Raw genomic sequence first — 20013 nt, 5'->3', positions numbered from 1 at the left:
CTCTAGATTCTGCACCGTCATCACCTATACCTCACATTCCTTCCCGCACCTTTGCCTCCATTAGAGCTTCCCATCTAATCACTCAGGCACAAATTCATCATAAAGTACCCTCTACCTGACCCACTGGGGGGCTGCCTTCCCCTCCCTCTCCCTTGCCTCCCTCTGGAAAACTGGATTTCATCATGCACAACGGTGATGGCCCCTGGAGTCGTGAGTTTGGGGTCTTTTGGAGCCCACTTTCCTCATTTACTTAAGCAATCGCCGAGCACTTACAATGTGGGCTCTGGGGAAGCAAGAGGGGTGACACCTGGTGCCTGCCCTCAGGGAACTTGGGGTGCACCAGAGGACCAAGGAGGCCATTGGAAGTGCTGTGACGATAGGGACATGTACAGGCTACAGGCACAGAGAGGGGCAGCCAGGGCCCTGCTGGGGAAGTCGGCCCGGGGACAGCAACCTCCAAGGGGAGGTCCCAAGGATGCTTAGCCGCTGGCTGTAGGCTTGGGGAAATTTTATTCTGTGCAGAGAGAAGCCACAGAGAGCGTGGGGTCTTGCGGGGGAACTGCCAGCAGGTCCATATGGCTCAGAGTTAAGTGTGAACGGGAAGGGGAGGGAGTGGAGGTCACAGTGGGACAAGGGGGGCACTCAACACAGCACCTCCAGTCCATGAAAGGAAACTGGATTCAATCCAGGAGCAACAGGGAGTTGCTGAAGGGCCTTAAGCAGCAAGTGATTATACTGAGTAGCTAATGCTGGAAATATTCACTTCTGTTCATATAATGGGGGGAATTCAGAAGGAGGCTTGCTTCTGCCCAAGTTCACGTCCATTGAGTAGACTAAAGGAGAGAGGCCAGAGGCCGGCCCAAGACCCACAGTGAGCAGGGCTGACCTGGCTGGACCTCGTGCCTGCGCTGGGGCGAGGGGGGGGGGGCGGAGACGGGGATATACAAAGCGGGGAGCCAGTGAGTGAGTTGGGACACTTGGGTTACAACTAACAGAAGCCAACGTGACCTGACTTAAGCCAAGGGGCACGTTTGTTGTGAGGACGCAGTCCCAGGGCAGGACAGCAGCAGAGCTTTTAGAGGGGCTCTGATTCAGAGGCAGGGTGTCCTCAGGACTCTTTCTCTACCTGTTGCCCATGCCGCCTCTGCCCACCTGTGCCGCCCCTTCTCTCTGAAGCACTTCCTCAGTCCCTCTGGCTGCTGGTGGAACCTGCTGCCATACTGACCTGGGGGTGCTGAGAGACAGGCCAGCTCTGGGTTCCAGGTTCCTAGGAAAGAGACTCTCAGAGGCCCAGGGCATCCTGTATAAGCTGCTATGGCCAGGAGTGTCACATGTACAAACCCAGGGGCTGGGGCCCATGCTGGACATGGGGGCGTGGGGGTCCTCAGAAAAGAAGGACAGTGCACTAATCTTGTAGGAAGAAAATACGCAGATCCCTACAATCCAAAGGATTTTAATGAAATGAGATAACACTTTTGAGCACTTACTCTATACTGGATACTTTGCTAAGTGATTCACATGTATTTCCTTATTTAAGTCTTCTGCCCCAGTGAGGTAGATGCTACAATTGTTTTCAATTGACAGACAAGGAAACACAGAGAATTCTGACTGAGCTTTCCTGTCCAGTTTCTGAAGCGCACAACACCCCAGTCTCAGAGCCTAAAGGCAGAGAAAGTGGCCCTCATATTGAGTGGCGTGCTGGTAAATGTTTAACAACCAGCTCTCTAGCATTTGCTGATTTCCAAGGTGTAAATATTCCCATCATGGTTAATTTTAAGCTACCAACTTCTCGGAGCCAGTTGGAGCCAGCTCCCACACACTGCCTCTTACCCCTTGGGGGTGACCCGCAGAGCCAATGGTTCTCAAAGTGTGGTCCCTGAACCAGCCACAACAGCATCACCTGAAAATGTGTAAGACAAGCAAATTATCTGACCCCACCCCAGACCTCCTGACTCAGAAGCCCTGGGGGTGGAGGGGAGAGGCACACCCCTGCCTTTCGCAGCCTTCCAGGGTACTCTAATACAAGCTCAAGTTTGAGACCCTTTGGAGCAACAGGGCAATGTGCCCATTTGCAAACCCAGCTGGTCCATCTTCATCCTGAACTTGGGAGAATGGGGCTCATTTCCTACTTGGCAGACAGGCAAACTGAGGCTGGAGGGGTGACGGTGGACTGCAAGGTGGTGGGCGAGGGGAGAGGGCTAAGAAGTCACCCCGCCAGCCTTGGTGTCCACTGTCATAAGGTAACGGCGTTGGGGAATCTCGGCAGAGCCCCTCAGCCCTGGCCATCCACACGTCTGTGAGGTGACTGACCCATGAACCCAAGGTGAGTGGGAGGGTGGGAAGGCAGAGCTCTGACTCCGGCAGGAGGGAATCCTGGGTGCTCTGACACTGGCTCCTCTGAAGAGGGGAAAACGCGGAAATCGGTGCATAAACGCCTAAGGCTCAGCAGTGCCTGGCCTTGGGCCTTTGAAGCTGGTCCAAAGAGGTTCTGATTGAAAGAAATCCCAGGACTGGTGCAAAGAGGGCTGGACTAGCAGTCTTGCTGCCTCAGGTCTGGGCCCAGAGAAACCTGAGATGGCTCCTGGGGTGGGGGATGGGCTGGGAAACCCAGGTCCAAGTCCAGCCAAGCTCTCTGTGGGATACATTTGCTGTCTGGTCGTCTCAACAACTTCCCTCAACCCCAATCCAGATTTACTATTAACCAAAGACAAACAAATCAAGAGCCAAGTATCAGAAATGATGCAAATCTTTGTCAGCCCAGGGAGGCCGTGAAATACCTGGGCAACCAGAAAGGGCGTGATGTCACCCGGAGAAATGCTTGGCACGCAGGCAACTGTGGTCACGTGGCACCGCCCTGCGTCTGGTCACATGGGAGGGAGGGAGTTCCCCACTGAGCTCAGAGTTTCTGACAGAGAACCAAAACACAAACAGAAACTGTCCTGTCACAGTGAAATCCGTAAATCATGTGATGGGACAGTTTTTTTTCCTCAACATTTTAGTCACAGAGCAAAGATTCAGAGCAAGCATTACTTAGCAGAACGGGGCTCTGCTGGCCTGCTCCTTGCTTTGGCTGGAAAGTCAAGTCCGCCGGAATTTCACTCTCCTTTCAGGAAAGAAGCTCTGTATGAAAGCTTTTTCAGAGGCACCCGCTCTAGAATGTCTTTAGCAAAAATCCTGGACCCAGCACCAGCTTTCCCTTACTGGACTGTGGTGTCCCCGCGGTGTCTCATCTGAACTTGGCCTCCATATAGGTCCCTGGGGAGAGGCAGGCTGCCAGAGTCGGCCACTCCTTTCTCCCAACCCAGAGTGGCCCATGGGTGGGGGGGTGGCTGGGGGGCTTCAGCAGTTACTAGTATAAGCTAAGGGAAGGTCTGGGCTTTCTGCAGACAAAGCATTCTGCTCAGCAAATGCTGAGCAAACATCTGGTGGCAACTTGAAGGTTTTTGGTAGCAGGGAGGTATGAGGTGTTGGGGCAGAGGGGCAGTGGCCCACTCCATTCTCTTGCCCCCAATCTCCCAGGCACTCACTCTTTACAAAGCAACTGTTGACTACCTGGCAGTGGGCAATGGTGTGGGCATGCATAAATGGGCAGCCAGATCACTGCCCTTGAGGAGCTTATGTTCTGTTTAGAAAGATAAAACTATCACAGCCCAACACAGGAACAAGCAATAAGGAACAGCATGCAGATTTAGTGAGGCACAGAGGGAAAAGCATGGGTAGTCCCTGTTCTAGACACAACACATTTGAATTCTAGCCCTGCCACTCTCTCTAGCTGCTGTGTGACCTTGGGCAAGTTGCTTAAACTCTCTGAGCTCCAGTCTACACATCTATAAAACTTTCCAACTCACAGGGCTGTTGTGAAAAATAAAATAATGGTTGCAAAACACCTGGTAAAATGCCCAGTGCATAGTAAGTACTTGGTAAATTTTAACAGTCCCCTCAATTCCCTTTGGGCTATAAAAGATCAATCATTTATGTCTGGTCTCCAAACTTAGAGCAGACTAGAAGCAATAAAGTGAAGGGAAGCCTAAAAGGGGCAGGGAAAATTAGCACACAAAAGCCTGATAGTAAGGAAACACCTAGAACAAATATAAAACCGACGTAAAAATGGAATAGCACCCAGGGACCCTATAGCGTGGAAGCAAACAGCCACCCCATCCCACAGCCTCCAGGGCCATCATCCTATCACAGGACAGCAGAGGAGATGATGTTCGCAACGAAACAGTGTCCAATAGCCTCTAAGAAGCCAAGGATGAGCATGGTGCATTTAAAAACTATTTATCCAAAATGTTTAACATGTTTAAAAAAGTGCTTAAGGGGCCGGCCAAGTGGCTCAGTTGGTTAAGAGTTGGCTTAAGAATGCGAGCTCTGAGCAACAGGGTCGCTGGTTCGATTCGCACTTGGGCCAGGGACGCTGCACCCGAGCTGAGTTGTCGTTGAGCTGCCAACAGGTGGCAGGATGGCTCAGCTGGTGTAACAACAAGATTGCCTGTTCGATGGTGAGCTATGCCCACCCGCAACTAAGTTTTAACACAGCACTTTGAGCTTAGAGGCCATGAGCTGCCGACGGGCAATCAGATGGCAACTTGCGCCCTCCACAACGAAGATTGAAGAACACCAACTTGGCTGTTCCCCTATTTCCCAACAGTGTTCCCCTCCTCCAATTCCCCAATAAAAAAATCTATAAAAAAACAAAAAGTGCTTAAAGTGTGTGGGGCTGGTAAATTTTCAGGTGTCCAGAAAATTCACCTGCCACAATTTCTACCTTTTTGGTTTTTAAGCTGAGCCATCCTGCTACCTGTTGGCAGCTCAGCGGCTGCTCAGCTCGGGCTGGATTCGAACAGCTGTTGCTCAGAGCTCAAACTCTTGAGTGAGCTCTTAACCAACTGAGCCACTCGGCCGGCCCTCACCTGCCACAATTTCTAATGGTTGGATTAACTGGTTTTTATTTACTTCTCAGATATTTATTTGTCAGAGAGCTTAGAATCGTGCTGGGCACCTCATGGGATCTTAACAGACCCTGTTCCTGATAAATACACAGTGTTGGAATATGATTTGTTCTGTTCCCTATTTTCAAACATTGTGCATTAATGGACTGAGGTGAGGGTCAGGCTTCACCTTGTCTTTGAAATGACAATAACCGATTATCTCCAGACTCCCCTGCCACCCCCACCAACCTGTCCCTCCATCTATATTCCAGATTTTAGTTAATGGGTCATCATCTACCAGACAACTACAGCAATAATAGCCATGTTAATAAAATTAGCAGGTAACTACAGTCCCAGGTCCTGCCTAGTGGGGGCGTTGGGTCACAGCCGCTGCCCCGGGGCCTCCAGTCCCCTATAACCCCTGAGCTGTCAAATCTGGGGGGAAATCGAGGCTCTAGGATTTCCCTGGTCCAGGGACACCCCAGTGGGAGTGGGGAGTGAAGTTCCCTTTCCACTTGTTAAGCCATCCAGGGGACCCGGAGGGCAGGAATGTGGCCCCAGGCAGGGGGTTCCCAGAGCTTCCCTACTGACCCTCTGTCAAGGGGAGAATGTTCCCAGGACTCAGAGCAGCCCAGCCATTCTCCTCACACTTCCCGCCTCCACCCAGCTCCTGACAGGTGGGCGGACTGCTGGCCGCTGCCCCGATTAGGAAGGACTTGGCTGTGAGCAGAGAGACCCACCTGCTCCCCGGCCCAGCTCGCCCTCCCAGCCTGGGGTCAGCCCTCTACCCTCTCCCTTGCCCTGTCTCTAGGGTCCCCAACAAAAGGTGCTCTTAACCCCCAAACATGTCTCCTCGATTTTCTATTTGATTTTTCAACATTTATTTCATGTTAATGCTTTATATATTTTTATTTTTTTTTAAAGATTTTATTGGGGAATCGGGGAATGGGAGCAGACAAGTTGCTGTCCTTTTGTTCTTCAGTCTAGTTGTGGAAGACATCGCTTCATTGGCCCATGTTGGTATTATCATTGCGCTCTTCCTGGGTGAGGCAGTCGCTCACCAGCCATTGGACGTCTGCTTACAGCAGCTCACTGCAGCTCATGAAAGCACACGCCCACTGCTGACCAACCCCACTGCAGCCTAGGCGACTCATGGCTGCCCAGCTCCAGGTTGAGCTGTTGTTCACCATCTTAGCTGTAGAGGGCACAGCGTCATTGGCCCTCATGTGGGATCCGAACCGGGGCTCTGCTGCTCAGAGCTGGCGTCCCAAGCCAACTCCTAACCAACGCTCCACTCGGTCGGCCCCTCATGTTAATGCTTTTTAAAAAAATTATAAAACAGACTAAGTTCTTCCGGGAATTAGCCCATAAGTAAATATAGTATCTCTATATTCAAAAACCCCCACTTAGAGCAATCTGGGACTCTCTAGTCCCTTGTCCTTCTGAGCTCGGTCAGGGTTCCGTTCTGGAAACACACCGAGGGCTTCCCCACCTCTGAACCTTTCTTCCGTCCATCCTCCCTGTGCGCACACTGAGACTGGGGAGATGGGCCTGGCACGGGGAAAGGAGCCTGGTAGATACTGGAGTATGAATCTAGACTGCCGCTTACTAGCTGTGGGACCCAGAGTGAGTTATTGAATGGCTTTAGGCTTTGGTTTCCTTATCTCTAACGTGGGAACTGGAAGGCTCTCTCACACACGAGCCGAGCCTCCCCCATCTGTACTTCGTGCCTGGTATGTGGTAAGTTCTTATCTGACCCTACTGTGGCCCACTTCTTCCATTAAGTCTTCCTTGCTTATCCCAAGTGTGGCAGAGACAGCTCACTACCCACACCATCCCACTGCCTGCTTTTTCTTTCTAACATAATCCCAGTTTTATTTTGGGGACAGCATGGTGCTCAGCTAAGGAACTCTACTTCTTACAGTTTCAGCCTTTTCAAAAAGCTGATTCAACCGTGCCCTTTGGTCCCTTACCATCTTTCCCCCTTTTCGTGTCACGAATGTGAATGTGACATCTGGAGCCACAAGGGCCATGTGAAGACCATACAGCAACCTGGAAGAGGGCAGCCACATCCTAAGTGCGGCAGAGCAAACAAGCAGAAGGAGGCTGGGACACTGAAGGCATGGACCGCCCAACTCAGGGTTTATGCTACACGAGGGAAGGAACACCAGGTAAGATTTCTGTTACACGTAGCCCGAGGTAGTCTCTAAGGATAGGTGGGCTGATGGCTTTTCCCTCTTCTCTCAACGCCAGTCACACATGCGGTCACAACTGTATTCAGAGAGATTTTAGTCAGAAGCAAAGTAGCCTAACAAGTCAGACTTTTTGGAGCCCCATGGGTGGAGCAGGAAGTTCTGATTCACATAGAGTGTCTGCACCCCAAAGCTAATGAGGTCCTGCATCCGAGTTGGTGCTTCATCACCTGGTATTTATCTTACGGGAGGGATGAAAAAGGCAGATGAATGCTGACGGCAAAGCAAAGACTGTTAGCAGGACTGTAAGATTTGTTAACCCAACAACATGACAGGGAATGGATGAGCCGACGCCAGCAGACCCCCAACCCACCTCTGAGGTTTGGGGAGAACTTAGTCCATTCTGTTCATAAGTGTACGGGTTAGACCAGGGGTTGGCAAACTTTTGAGACGGAAGAGCTGCCAGGGGACAGCAAACTGCGGCTCACGAACTGTGACTCTGAAGTAACATTGAAAATGAAAATAAAACTATCATAGTTTCATTCATAAAACTTTGTACAGGATATTACACACATAATGGGGATTATGTAAAAATATATTTATGGCTCTCGAATAATTTTTAAATTGCTGTGAGGGACAGGACTGGCTCTTCCAGGGGTCGGCAAACTTTTGAGACAGAACGTACTCAAAGAGCCGCATGTGGCTCATGAGCCCCAGTTTGCCAACCCCTGTTCTAGACCACGGAGAAGTAATGAGCTCGACCTTGGGCAGCAAAATCATTTCTTCACATGTTCACATTCCGCATCCCCAACAGGTTCAATTTGCAGTTATATTTAAAGTTATTTACTGTGCACTTCCCACATACAAGTTTCTATGCTAAGTGCTGGGAGGAACTCAGGAATGAAAAAGATGCAAGCCTTGTCCTCGGGGAGGTGACAATCTAGTTGAGGAATGGCACAAACATATATGCTTCTCATACAAGTGTAGGAGGTTGCGGAAGGGCAATCACAGAAGTAGAGAGGAATGGGGAGATGCGGACAGCAGAGGAGGCGACCGAGGCCTTGAAGGGAAGCTGCATCTGACCTCGGCTTTGGACATGAGTGACATTTCAAAAGGGGGCAGGCTTGGCGGGGGGGGGGGCTTGCTCAGCTTAAAGGAACAGGACACAGCAGGGTACTAGGCATGGAGTGATTCCAAAACAGCCACAGTCCAGTAGGGCTACAGTGTGGGGAGCCTGAGGCTGTGAAACGCAGGTGCTGAGTGTGGGAGATAAAGCTATGATTGAATTTAAAAGTAAAAACAACGATGGCCAGCATGCTCTGGGTGTGTAATACGTGCCAGCCACTGTTCTAAGTGCTTTCTGTGAATTTTCACAACAACCCAGTAAGGTTATTATTCTGCCCATTTTACAGGTCAGGAAACCAAGCTTTCACTGAGGAAAAGCCTCTTTGCCCAATGTCAAGCCTCTGAGAAGGGCCAGGATCAGCCGTTGGGCTCTCGGTTTTGCTCTCTTAGTCACTAGGCTACCATCAGAAGAGGTCAGATGGCGGTGGGTGGAGGTCTTGAACACCTCCAAGGGGTATGGCTGCCTTGCACACGTCTGTGGAACGAGCAGGGGCCATCTGAGCTACACTTGTGACATGGATGCAGTCCTCTGGGGGCTCCCTGAGGAAGGGCTGGAACAGGGAGAGTAAAGGCAGGGTGCCCATTAGGAGGCCTGAGTCCAAGAAATACTTCGGGCCTCTGGCCTGGGGCAGGGTCAAGGGGTCAGAAGGGGCGTTAGAGCATCTCTGCAGAGATGGGCCAGGGTTGGTGTCTGTGAAGCAATGCGTGCATGTGATGGTAACTGATTGGTACTAAGGGAGCAAGGTGAAAACTTTAAAGCAGTGGTTCTCAACTTGTGGGTCGCGACCCCTTTGGGGGTCGAACCACCCTTTCACAGGGGTCGCCTAAGACCATTGGAAAACAAAAAGATATTTACATTACGATTCGTAACAGTAGCAAAATTACAGTTATAGAGTAGCAACGAAAATAATTTTATGGTTGGGGGGTCACCACAACATGAGGAACTGTATTAAGGGGTCGCGGCATTAGGAAGATTGAGAACTGCTGCTTTAAAGAGATGAGAAAGGGGGTGGAGGAGCTGGGAGGAGAAGAAAGGCTGTTCAGATTGGATCAAACTCATCCAAAAGGTTATCCTACAGACACATCATCTGCACGTGACCTGATGCCTGGGCAAGCTTATTCACTGCAGCATGATGTTTGCCAGCAGAGGACTGGAACCAGACTGAAAGCCCATCAACAGGCCACTTTGGTTTAACTACACTTTGGTTTGTCTGTACATCGAAATACTACGTTTTTGTACAGACTGTGAGGTAAGCATTGCTTTCGCATTTTTAAATGTTTGGGAAAAATGAAGAGTAATATTTTGTGATGTGTGAAAATTATATGAAATTCAAATTTCAGCATCCATAAATAAAATTTTATCAGAACACAGCCATGTTTTTTCATTTATATATCGTCTATGTCTGTTTTCCCACTACAATGGCAGAGTTGAGAGTGTGAACGAGGCCTTCTGGTCTGCAAAGCCAAAAATATTTACTATCTGGACCTTTACAGGAAAAAGTTTGCCAACCTGATGAAGGTACTTCTGGAAAGCTGCACAAGAAATTAATCACGGGGGTCTGCCGAGTGGCGTGATGGTTAAGAGCTGGCTTGGGACGCCAGAGGGCCCTGGTTCGGATCCCACATATGAGGGCCAGTGACACTGCCCTCCACAGCTAAGATGCTGAACAACAGCTCAACCTGGAGCTGGGCTGCCGTGAGTCGCCGGCGATGGTGTAGGCTGCAGCCCCTGTGGCAGTGGGTTGCCATGGGCTACCGTGTGTAGCCAGCAGCCAGCGTGAGCAGCCAGCAGCCACAGTGAGCGGCCGTCCAGAATCCGGCGACTGATCTGCCTCGCCCAGGAAGAGTGCAATGATGGTGCCAACTTAGGCCAGTGAAGCAACGTCCTCCACAACTAGACTGAAGAACAAAAGGACAGCAACTTGTCTGTTCCCCTTCCCCTAATTCCCCAGCACTGTTCCCATCCCCCCAATTCCCCAATAATAAAATAAAATCTTTAAAAAAAAAAAGAAAAGAAGAAAAAATGGGCTCCATTTCTAATCCTGAACTAAGGAAGGGGAAGGAGAGGAAGAAGAAATGGTGGCCAATTCCAGCCCTTGAGCACTGCGTCTGGGTGAGGTCATGGGCCTCCAGTGAGGAGAGGTCGCAAGGTGAGTCTGGACTAGACCTCAGCCTTCCACTTGCTAAATGACCCAGGACAGCTCCCCTTCCCTGTGGATGAGGGGTGAGAGCTGCTCATGTGCTAGAGATCCTGCCCCAGAAAGGGGCCAGAATGCAGAATCCATCTCTCTGCCTGCTGGGGGAACAAGGAAAATGGACTATGAGACTGTGGACTCATAGTTGTTGATAAACAAGAAGAAGAGCAGATGGGGAATGTGGAACGGTGAGGAGGACATGAGGATTCTGGACATTGGGTCCTAGTCCTGCCTTGCCACCAGCTGCCCTGGTGACCTCAGAGAAGTCATTTTCCCTTTGGGGCCCAAGCTCCATCCTGGTCAGTAGGAGCCTAGACCAGACTGATGTCATCCAACTGCTACTCTCCTGCCTCCTTCGCCCACTCCCAGTGGCCTTACCAATTGGGCATCCATTCAAGACTTCACAGAGGCCCTGAATTGAAAAAATGACAACAAATCAATAAAAAAAAAATAGCTAGTCTTACAAGATGGTCTCTAGGACAGATGGCTCAGTCACTCCATAGCTCTGAGAGCCTCGCCACCTTCTCTGATACAAGCCGTTTAGGCAGGAAAGTCAAGGGAACACCTTTTGGTCACTGGTTGAGCAGTGGGGACACCACAGCCCCGGGTAGTGGCCAATCTGGTGGCAGGCAGGCAGGAAGTGGCTGCAGGGGTCAGTGGGTATGCTGGAGGGCCCCTCTTAAGCAAATCCAGGCAGATGCATTAACAGCCCAAGTGCTGGAAAGAGCTGTAGCAGCTACAGCCCCAGAGGACTGGTCCCTGGGGAAGTCCTGCTGGGGATCAGACACCTTCAGCGGAGATCTCTCCGACCCACGCAGGGCATGTGGCTGCACCCTCCTGGCCCTCCTGGTCAGGAACAGCCAGACCAGAGACCAGCCAGCATCCTCAGTGAGCTCTGGGTGTACGGCCCATGGTCGCCATCAGGGCTCCCTCAGGCCTGGAAAGCTCCCCTCTCTCCTCCTTCCTATGCCTCATTTTATGACCCAGCTTAAAACTTTCCTCTTGGACACAAGAGCCAACTTAAAGGGGCTCCCAATGGCCAAATTTAAGACAATAAGAGCAACAAAATGTACAATAATTGCAATAGATTATAGCATGTAGAATAAGGGTAAAATAAGAAATGCAGAGTCTTTACTGATATAAATATTTGAATAAATAAATAAGGGAAAAGAGACGGCTCTTTCTTACAACAAAATTCCAATGAATAAATGTTAGAAGGCATGGCAGAAATAGAAAACCACCATTTGGCAAATACCCACAGTAACAATTGCCTTAGGCAAGCATCATCAATGAAAACAAACATTCATGGGTGAAAATATGATGAGAAACAGGATGTTTACATAATCTCAAAGTATTTCCCCATGAAATCCTTATTAATCACAAATCCTTATTAATTTCCACAGTCACTTTACAGTGGAAAAACCTGGCAGACACCTGCTTAGCCAGGTGACCAGCGTTAACATAACAACACGACCTATCGGCTTGGTGTACCGCCAGATATATGCACTGAGAAAGGCACAGATCGCTTGTAGGTGTTCTTGTCAAAATGCACCGCCTGAGGAAATACCCTCCAATCCCAAATTGAGACACATTCTACAAAATAACCAGCTAGTACTCTTCTAAAGTGTGAAGGTCATGAACAAGTAAGATTCAGAACTATTCCAGGCTAGAGAGAACTGAGAAACTATGGTAACTAAATGCTAAGTGTGATCCTGGATGGCTCCTGGACCAGATGAAGACATGTGTGGGGCAATTGATGAAAAGTGAATGAGGTTTGTAGCTAATGTCAATTTCCTGGTTGTGATGACTATACTGTAAATTTGTAGGATGTTACCATTTAGGGAAACTAGGTGAAGAGTATTCGGGAATTCTTTGTACTATTTTTGCAACATTTATGTAAGCCCGAAATTATTATGAAAAAACAAAACAAAAAACAGAACAAAAACCTTTCCTTTTTTGTCCAACTTCCCCAAAGTCACGCCCATAGCTATGTGCAGGAAGCTACTTTACACATTGTATGGAGGTTATGAGTTTAAGTCTCTCTCCCTCACTCAGGCTTTGAATTCTAGGACAGGGACTATATCTCCTTAATCTTTGTTTTTGCCTCGTTTTATAAATCTTATTTGAACGGAAGCTGTCTGTCTTCCTCTTCAAGAAACTCCCCACTCTACTCCCTTCATTCTCCCACTATAAAAAGCACCACTGTTCTTTCAGTTGCTCAGACCACAATCCTAGGGTTCATCTTCGATGTCTGCTCAGGCTCGCGGTCAGAATCCCCATCTGCCCCCAAAGCGCGCAATGCGGTGCTGGGAGGTGTTGACCACCAAAGCCTCGGCCCGTTACTGGGCTGGGTGGGCCTTGGAGTTTCACATGCTTCTGGCTGACTGAGGAGGAGAAAAAGGAGACTTTCTGAACCCCCCATGCGAGGTGTGAGGCTTCCAGATGGCTCAGCAGGGCCAGTTTCCTTGGAATCCGGCATCCTGTTGGACACTGTCCTGTCCGTGTTGCAATAAGCACACTCAGCTACCCCCAGAAAAGCTGACCCACCACTCAACACATTTCCTGATGTAATACCTATATATAGCCAGACTGACAGACCTTTCTGTATATGCCTTTAGAAACCAACATGGCTAAAAATACCCCCAGCCCATACCTCATTTCTTTGTTTTCTCTAAGTCCCTCATTCTGACTTTCCAGCTCAGAAGACTAGAAATTGCTGTCAGAAGGGAGCGACCTCTGGCCAAGGGCAGCAGGGGGACCAGAGAGAACACGCTTTGCCTGGAAGACAGGGAGAAACAGGCCCAACCCCAGCTCTAAAGTCACTGTACTGTTTCGGGATACCCTTCTCCTTGCCAGGCCTCAGTGTCCCTCAACTGAAGAAGGAATTGAACTTGATGGTCTCAGGTGTTTCTCTGCTCTTCCATTCATTGGCGAGGTGCAAAGGTGGTCACAGGAAAAGTCAAGACAGACACTCCAAAACCACTGATTCTTGACCATTCATTCACTTAGCAAATACTTATTGAGCACTTACTAGGTGTCTGATAAAAATCACATTCTAGTTAGGGGAGGCAAGTAATAAACAAAATAAACAAATAAAATATATAGTATGTTTGATGGTGATAAGTGTTGAGGAGGAAAATAAAGTAAAAAGTGGGGGACAGGAAATGGAGAGAGGTGCAATTTTAATTAAGGGGTCAGGGAAGGCTTTTCTGAAAAGGTGGTATTTGCATAAAGACATGCAGTGAGCTGTACCCAGGAGGAGATACCTGGGGGGAAGTGTCCCAAGCAGAGGAGATGCAAATGCCAAGGCCTCAAGGTGGGAGTGTGCCTGGTGTGTTTGAGGCTGAAATGCAGTCCGCTGGGAGCCAGTGCTAGGAGCTCAGATGGAGGGGCCAGCTGCTGCTGCAGATGCGATGGGGCGCCACAGCAGGATGTTGAGCTGAGGAGGAACCTCAGCTGACTCTTTTCTTCACAGGATATTCTGGCTGCTGAGTTAATTCATAACAGACTGCAGGGCACAAGGGTGGAAGCAGAAAGACTATTAAGGAGACTATTGCAAACCAAGCAAGGGCTGGTGGTGGCTTGGAGCAGGGAGAGGAGAGAGATGGAGAGGAGTAGTCGGAATCCATATGTATGTGGAAGCGTTTGCATGAGTGTGAGAGAAACAGAAGCCAAGAGTGACTCCAGGGGTTTTGGCTTGAGCAATGATGGAACTGACACGAACTCAAATGGAGAAGGTTGTGGGCAGAAGAAAGGTCAGGAACTCAGTTTGGGACCCGTGAGGAGAGAGATGCCTATTAGACATCCCAGTGGAGGAGTTGAGTGGGAAACTGACCGTATGCGTCTGGAGCTCAGGAGAGAGTCTGCTTCAGAGGGGTCAGCATGTACATGTACTATTGTATATGGCACATACAGCCACAGGCCTGGGTGACCCCAAGATGACACGCCAACATTTAGAGATTGGGAAGTGAGAAGAAACCAGCAAAGGGGACAGAGAAGAATCAGCCAGGGAGGCTGTGTCCATTCCGCCTCTTAGAAGAACAGCTATCAGAGTAAGAGGGGAGCCTGGAGAGCCCCGCCTTTTAGAGATGAAGAGCTGAAGCCAGGGGACGGTTGGCCATGCCTCCCTGGCTGAAACTCACGGTAACAGTAAACAGCAGGGCTGGGCTCCAATCCAAGGCTGGGAGGAGGGTGGATTGGAACTGGTGATGGTGGTATGACCATGAAGAACGGTGATGGGACTGGAGGAGACAGGCTGGGGTGGGGTGTATTGAAGAGATGGAATCAGTAGAAATTCAGATCAAATTTAAAGGGTGAGGGAGAAAGGGAGGGGCAAAGACAGTGCTGGCATCTTGAGCCTGAGCAGGGGAGAAAGGGAGGGCTTCTAAGAGAAATGGACTCCCCGACCCTGCCTTTTCCAGCCACACCACATTCCCCAGAATCAAACCAAGCCTTGACTCAGGGTACACAAGAAATTAGGGTGATGGGAAACCAGGTCCCAGAAATGAAAGAAATCCTACAGGGTGTGTGTGTGTCTTTCTCTCTTTCTCTATATTATATATACATATAATTTAAAAAATCATATGTGTATTATTAAATTATATATATGCAGATATAATAACGTATCATTTAAATCGGGTGAAATGTCAAAGGAAAGCAGCTCTGGCTCTGGCTTTGGACTCAAAGCGGGGCCATGTTCCTACTGTCTCGGTACACAGAGGACCAGCTGGGAGCGCGTGAAAGCCTCCCTTCCTCTCAGCAACCTCATGGGGGCACCATGAAGGACTGCGTTTTGTGGCAGAAAGTCCTCTGAGCCCGCTAAGGCCTGTTTCCCTTTCCTTTTGCGATCACAGCTGCCTTCATTTCCAGCCCTTGCCCTTCCTCATGTCCCCCGAGTTCTGGAATGGGGCAGTGGGAGGTAGCCACCCCCAGGCCTGGCCCACAACTGCCTCCCATGTGATTCTTTCTTTGCCTTTCCCCCTCATTTGCCAGGACGATGTCATTGCCTGGGGTGACCTGGGACCTCTGTATGAAGAGGGGAGCATCTCCTCAGCCTGTGAATGACAGGGTCCCCTCCCCGCAGCCAGGAACACCTCACTGGACAGCTAGCTAAGTAAGGTTTTAAGCGTGGTAAGCCCGTGAACGATGGGGGCCGAGCATTCTCTCTCCTGACAGAACGTGGAGAAGCTCTGTGAACCACAAGACGGTGTCGCACTGTACGGTATTCTGTCCTGTTGGTATTTTTAAATCGTAGATTTTCTAGTCTGGGAAGGGCTATGTGGAAAGGCCAGGAAGACCAGCAGATGCTCATTTGAGTTGTGCTGGGACCAAGGAGAGTTCCCAACACGCTAGTCCCCAGCGCCCCCGTGAAGCGACACCCAGGGTCTGCACGAAATCAGCCATCTCTCTTAGCACTGTCTGAGCCTGAGCCCAGGGACCACTCAGAATAAACCCCTCCCTTGTGGTCCGGATGAGCCCACAGAAAGAGACCTCCCTGAGGTCACAGGCTTCTCTCCTGGCACTGTGCACACTGGCAACGCTCCTCGGTGTCAAGGTGGACGAATTGCTGGGCTAGGCTGTTACAGTAAAGGCTCCTGATCGATACGCCTCCATCTCCACGCCCTCTGGAGTCCCTGCCCACACTGGCTCTGGGCTTAACCATATCATCTGCTTCGGCCAGTGGAACATCAGCAAATGTGATGCAGGCAGAGGCTTGAAAACCACGTGTGCATTGGGGCTTGCTCTCTTGTTGCTGGGCTATCAGGAAGTGGGTTAGCCTACCAGAAGATGAAACTACAGGAGCAAAGACACATCTTCATGCTGCGTTCCCCTGGCCCAGCGGTTCTCCACCAGAGGGAAACATTTGCCAACGTCTGGATATATTTTTGGTTATCCTAATTGGGGAGGGGGAGCAGCTACTGGAATCTGGTGGAAAGAAGCCAGGGAGCTGCTAAACATCTTACAATGCACAGGACAGCCCCCCACAACACAGAATTACCCCATCCTAAATGTCAGCGGTGCTGAGTTTTAGAAAGCCGGTACCCTCAACCAACCAGCAACCCCTGCCCTCACCAGGTGATCTCCCAACTGGCTGCAGCCCCATGAGTTACCCTAGGTGAGACCAATAAAAGAATGGCCCGTTGACCCCAGCCTAGATTACTGCCCCACAGAATTACAATAAGCAATAAGGTAGTGATGGTGTTAAACCATTAAACTGTGGGTTGGATTTTTACGCAGCTGACACAGGACACTTGGCTAATGGTGGCCCACTGCTGTGCGTATTTGCACATGTCCTCACTCTGTCACAGGAATGTAGAGCTGGCTGGATCCTCGTGCATGGGCGCTCCATCTTGTGGCTATTACCCGGCTTGGAGCTGTTTATTACACCTACCCCCCTCCTGCCCCATACCCCGATTACAGGCCAGTTGCTGTTCTAAGTTTTCCATGAGTATTGATTCAGTTAATCCTTACAACAGCACCATAAGGTATTAACCCCTATTTTACAAAAGCGAAGCTCGGGCTCCAGATTAACTTGCAAAGGGGCACACGGTTACTAAAAACGTCCGGAATGGGGACATCTGGCCCCGAGTCTGTGCCCTTGACCACTGCTCCATGCTGTCTCCTGTCAGTGACACTGCTTCTCGGCTTCATGGTGTGCTCTGTCCTCTCATGGCCCGGCTGCCCCCTCCCCTGCCCCAGACAGTTGCCCACTAGGATGGCTGGCCACTGCTGCTCCCAGGTCGCCGCAGGTATGTGACGCGCTATGCCTTGAAACAGGACTCCCAGGAGGGCGACTGTGAGCCACGGTTCCTGGGTCAGGACCCAACCCCCAAGCCAAGCTCCAATACTTATTCGCTGTGGGATCTTGAGCACTTTTCCTAACTTCTCTGCGCCTCAGTTTCCTTCCTGGCAAAATGGGGCCCAGTCATCAGTGTACAACAATCGGCAAAGTGCAGGACACAGGTCTAAGTACTGGTGACATGAGATAAAACAAAGGCATGAGGTCCCCCCTCCGGGACTCATAGCATGATGGGGAAAGGGAAGCACTAAACAATCACAGTAAGACAGGGGATCAACATGCACTTGTAAGGATTACGTGATAACGGCTGTGACAGCGTCTAAACAGTGTCTGGTGGTGGCTGCTCGGTGGACAGCAGTGGAGCCTCGATTCCAGGCTGTAGTGGTCGATTTCTAAGTTCCTGGCTGCGACCTTGCTCCCCCTCTGGGGGCAAGAGAGGGGGACCCAGTAAAGTAACAGTAATTTGGAAATAAAATGTTGCTTTTCTTCAGGAAAAGAGGCATGCTTCCTGGCATTTGAGCATTTTTCTCACTCCCTGATTACAGTTACACTCCTTCTGCCATTACAGTGCAGTGGTTCCCAGCCCAGCCCCTAGAAATGGATGCGTGGGTTCAGGTTCCCTGGGCACGCGCTTAACTTCTCTGGGTCCCAGCCTCTCATCTGTCAATTGGGGATGATAAGTGACTAACGCATGAGGTCATTGTGAAGTTTAAATGGATTATAGAATGGCACACTGCATGTGCACTGTTATCAAAGCTATAGCTGTTTTTTTTCATTCTGCTTTGCCTGCACACACTGCCCCCCTCCCCCAAAAGCGGTTCTCTGAATCCTAGGGCTTGTGGCTGGCGGAGAGCTGACTACCCTGCTCAGATCGAAGGTCACTTGTGCCTTTAGGGGCCATAGAACTCTCCCTCCTCCCCTTCCTGCTCCCCTTTCACGGAGTCATCACCTTGTTCTTTATTATCGTGATTGTTAATTTAAAATACAAAGGGAGTGTATAATCATTGTGCAAAAATTAAAACATGCAGGTAAGCAGGAAGAAATTAAAATCACTTCAAATCTCACCATTCAGAGAGAATTAGCGTGAACGTTTTAGGGTATCTCTCTCTCCAGACTTTTCTGCATTCAACATATTTGCCTAAATAAATGTGTGTATATATTTAGGCCTGGGGTCAGCATGCTCAGCCTCAGGCTCTTCTTGGAGGGCCCCTTAGGTAGATGGGGAACCACAGCACTGTCGGCAGCTCTGAGCCCAGGACCCTGGCAGGTTCGGGGAAGGACCTTTCTGCTTGGTATCAGTGTGCTCCCCGCCCCCAGCTGAGCCTGGAGCTGCCTTCTCCCAGCTCTGCAAGGAATGCCCATTTTGGAGCTGTTTTCGATCCCTTTCACAGATGCAACTTGTTGGTGGGACAATGGTGTCAGAAGAAAACCCACAAGCAGGCCCCTGGGAATGAATTGGGCCTCTATGTGAAAAGCCGCTCTCAGCCGCAACCCAGCTCCTCTTAACCCATTCTGAAAGCTGACCAACACATTGCTAATAGCCAAGACATTGAAAGGATGAAAAGGGAGCCCGCAGAACAGATGCAGCTTCACGACAGCTGGAGAACTTATTGGCAAATGCGAGGGTGACATTTATCCAGGCTTTCTCGACTCTTTTCCAAACCTAGGGGCAGTGGAGTTTGCTTTCATTCCCTACCATGGAATTTCTCAGAAATCTTACAAATCATAATGGCTATAATTTATTGAGCACATAGTCTGCGCCAAGCTCTTTACAGAAATGATGTTTAAATCCTCACCTCAGTTTTACAAGGCAGATAAGGAAACTGAGGCTTAAGAAGGCAGTGGCTTGACCCAGGTCATGCTATCAGTAAGAAAGAGAGTAAAGAGAGATTTGAACCCAGGTAATCGAACTCCAGAGTCCTTCATTTTTGCATAAAAATGAATGTTTACATTATTAGAGTGCCCTATGCCCATAGTTAAAAATCAAATGGGGCTAAAAGGTAACAAACTTCGGTGGCCCACAGCACAACCCTCTCTACTCCTCTGCCTTGCTCCCTATAAGCAACCAACTCAGCAGCAGCATTTTCTGCTCTTTACTCTGGATTTATTTCATTTCTTATACATTTTTTCCCCTTGAATAAATAATCCCCCTGCCCTCTTTCCCATTTCTTAGTTTCTTCTACTTATTGTAATTTCCCCCCAATTCCTTTAATGGATCTATCAAAGGCCTAACAATAACTTCCCCACTGCTCAGCCAGGCTGTAGCATCTTGTCTTCCTTCCGCCATGCCCTGGCACCTGGCTTCAGGCTGGGCTGCTCCCCGCTCCCACACACACTCTTGGCCCAGAGACTTCCTTTTGCCACTCCCTTTGCGGGAGCCCCTGTTCTTAGATGACATGGCTTCCTCCTTCATGAGGAGTGCAGTTTTGGAGTCCTGCATGTCTGAATATGTTTTTATTTCCCCTTCACATTTGATGGATCATTTGGCTGAATATAAAATTCTGGGTTGAAAACCATGTTCTTTCGGAAGTTTGACGGCATTTCTTCCTTGTGTTCTATTCAGCGTTTTTGGAGATAAGCCCTTCTCATTTCCATTCCTTTCTGTGTTAGGTGCTTTTCTCTTTCTGGGGCTTTCCAGCTGTTCTCTATCCCCTTTGTGTTCTAACATTTGATACCATGTCGTCTGGTGTGAATTGTTCTTTTGCTCATTGTGCTGGGCACCTTCTATTGAATTTTTAAAACTTTAGTTATCTTATTTTAAATTTCCCAAACCT

At 49.6% G+C, this 20013-nt stretch overlaps 1 protein-coding gene across 1 annotated transcript in view; it reads right to left on the bottom strand.

The window, feature by feature from the left end:
• Positions 1-2793, bottom strand: part of PACC1 (proton activated chloride channel 1) — an 88824-nt gene extending 86031 nt beyond the window's left edge. The window contains exon 1 of the mRNA XM_019635517.1: positions 2778-2793. The gene's annotated coding sequence lies outside the window, so the exon portion shown is untranslated. The remainder of the gene's footprint in view (positions 1-2777) is intronic.
• Between the last annotated feature and the right edge of the window lie 17220 nt (positions 2794-20013).

This window comes from Hipposideros armiger, unplaced genomic scaffold (assembly GCF_001890085.2).
Source record: "Hipposideros armiger isolate ML-2016 unplaced genomic scaffold, ASM189008v1 scaffold_22, whole genome shotgun sequence".
In the NCBI taxonomy this organism is placed as follows: Eukaryota; Metazoa; Chordata; class Mammalia; order Chiroptera; family Hipposideridae; genus Hipposideros; species Hipposideros armiger.
Note: the sequence above shows the minus strand (reverse complement) of the source record. Positions and strands in the feature narration are given on the sequence as shown.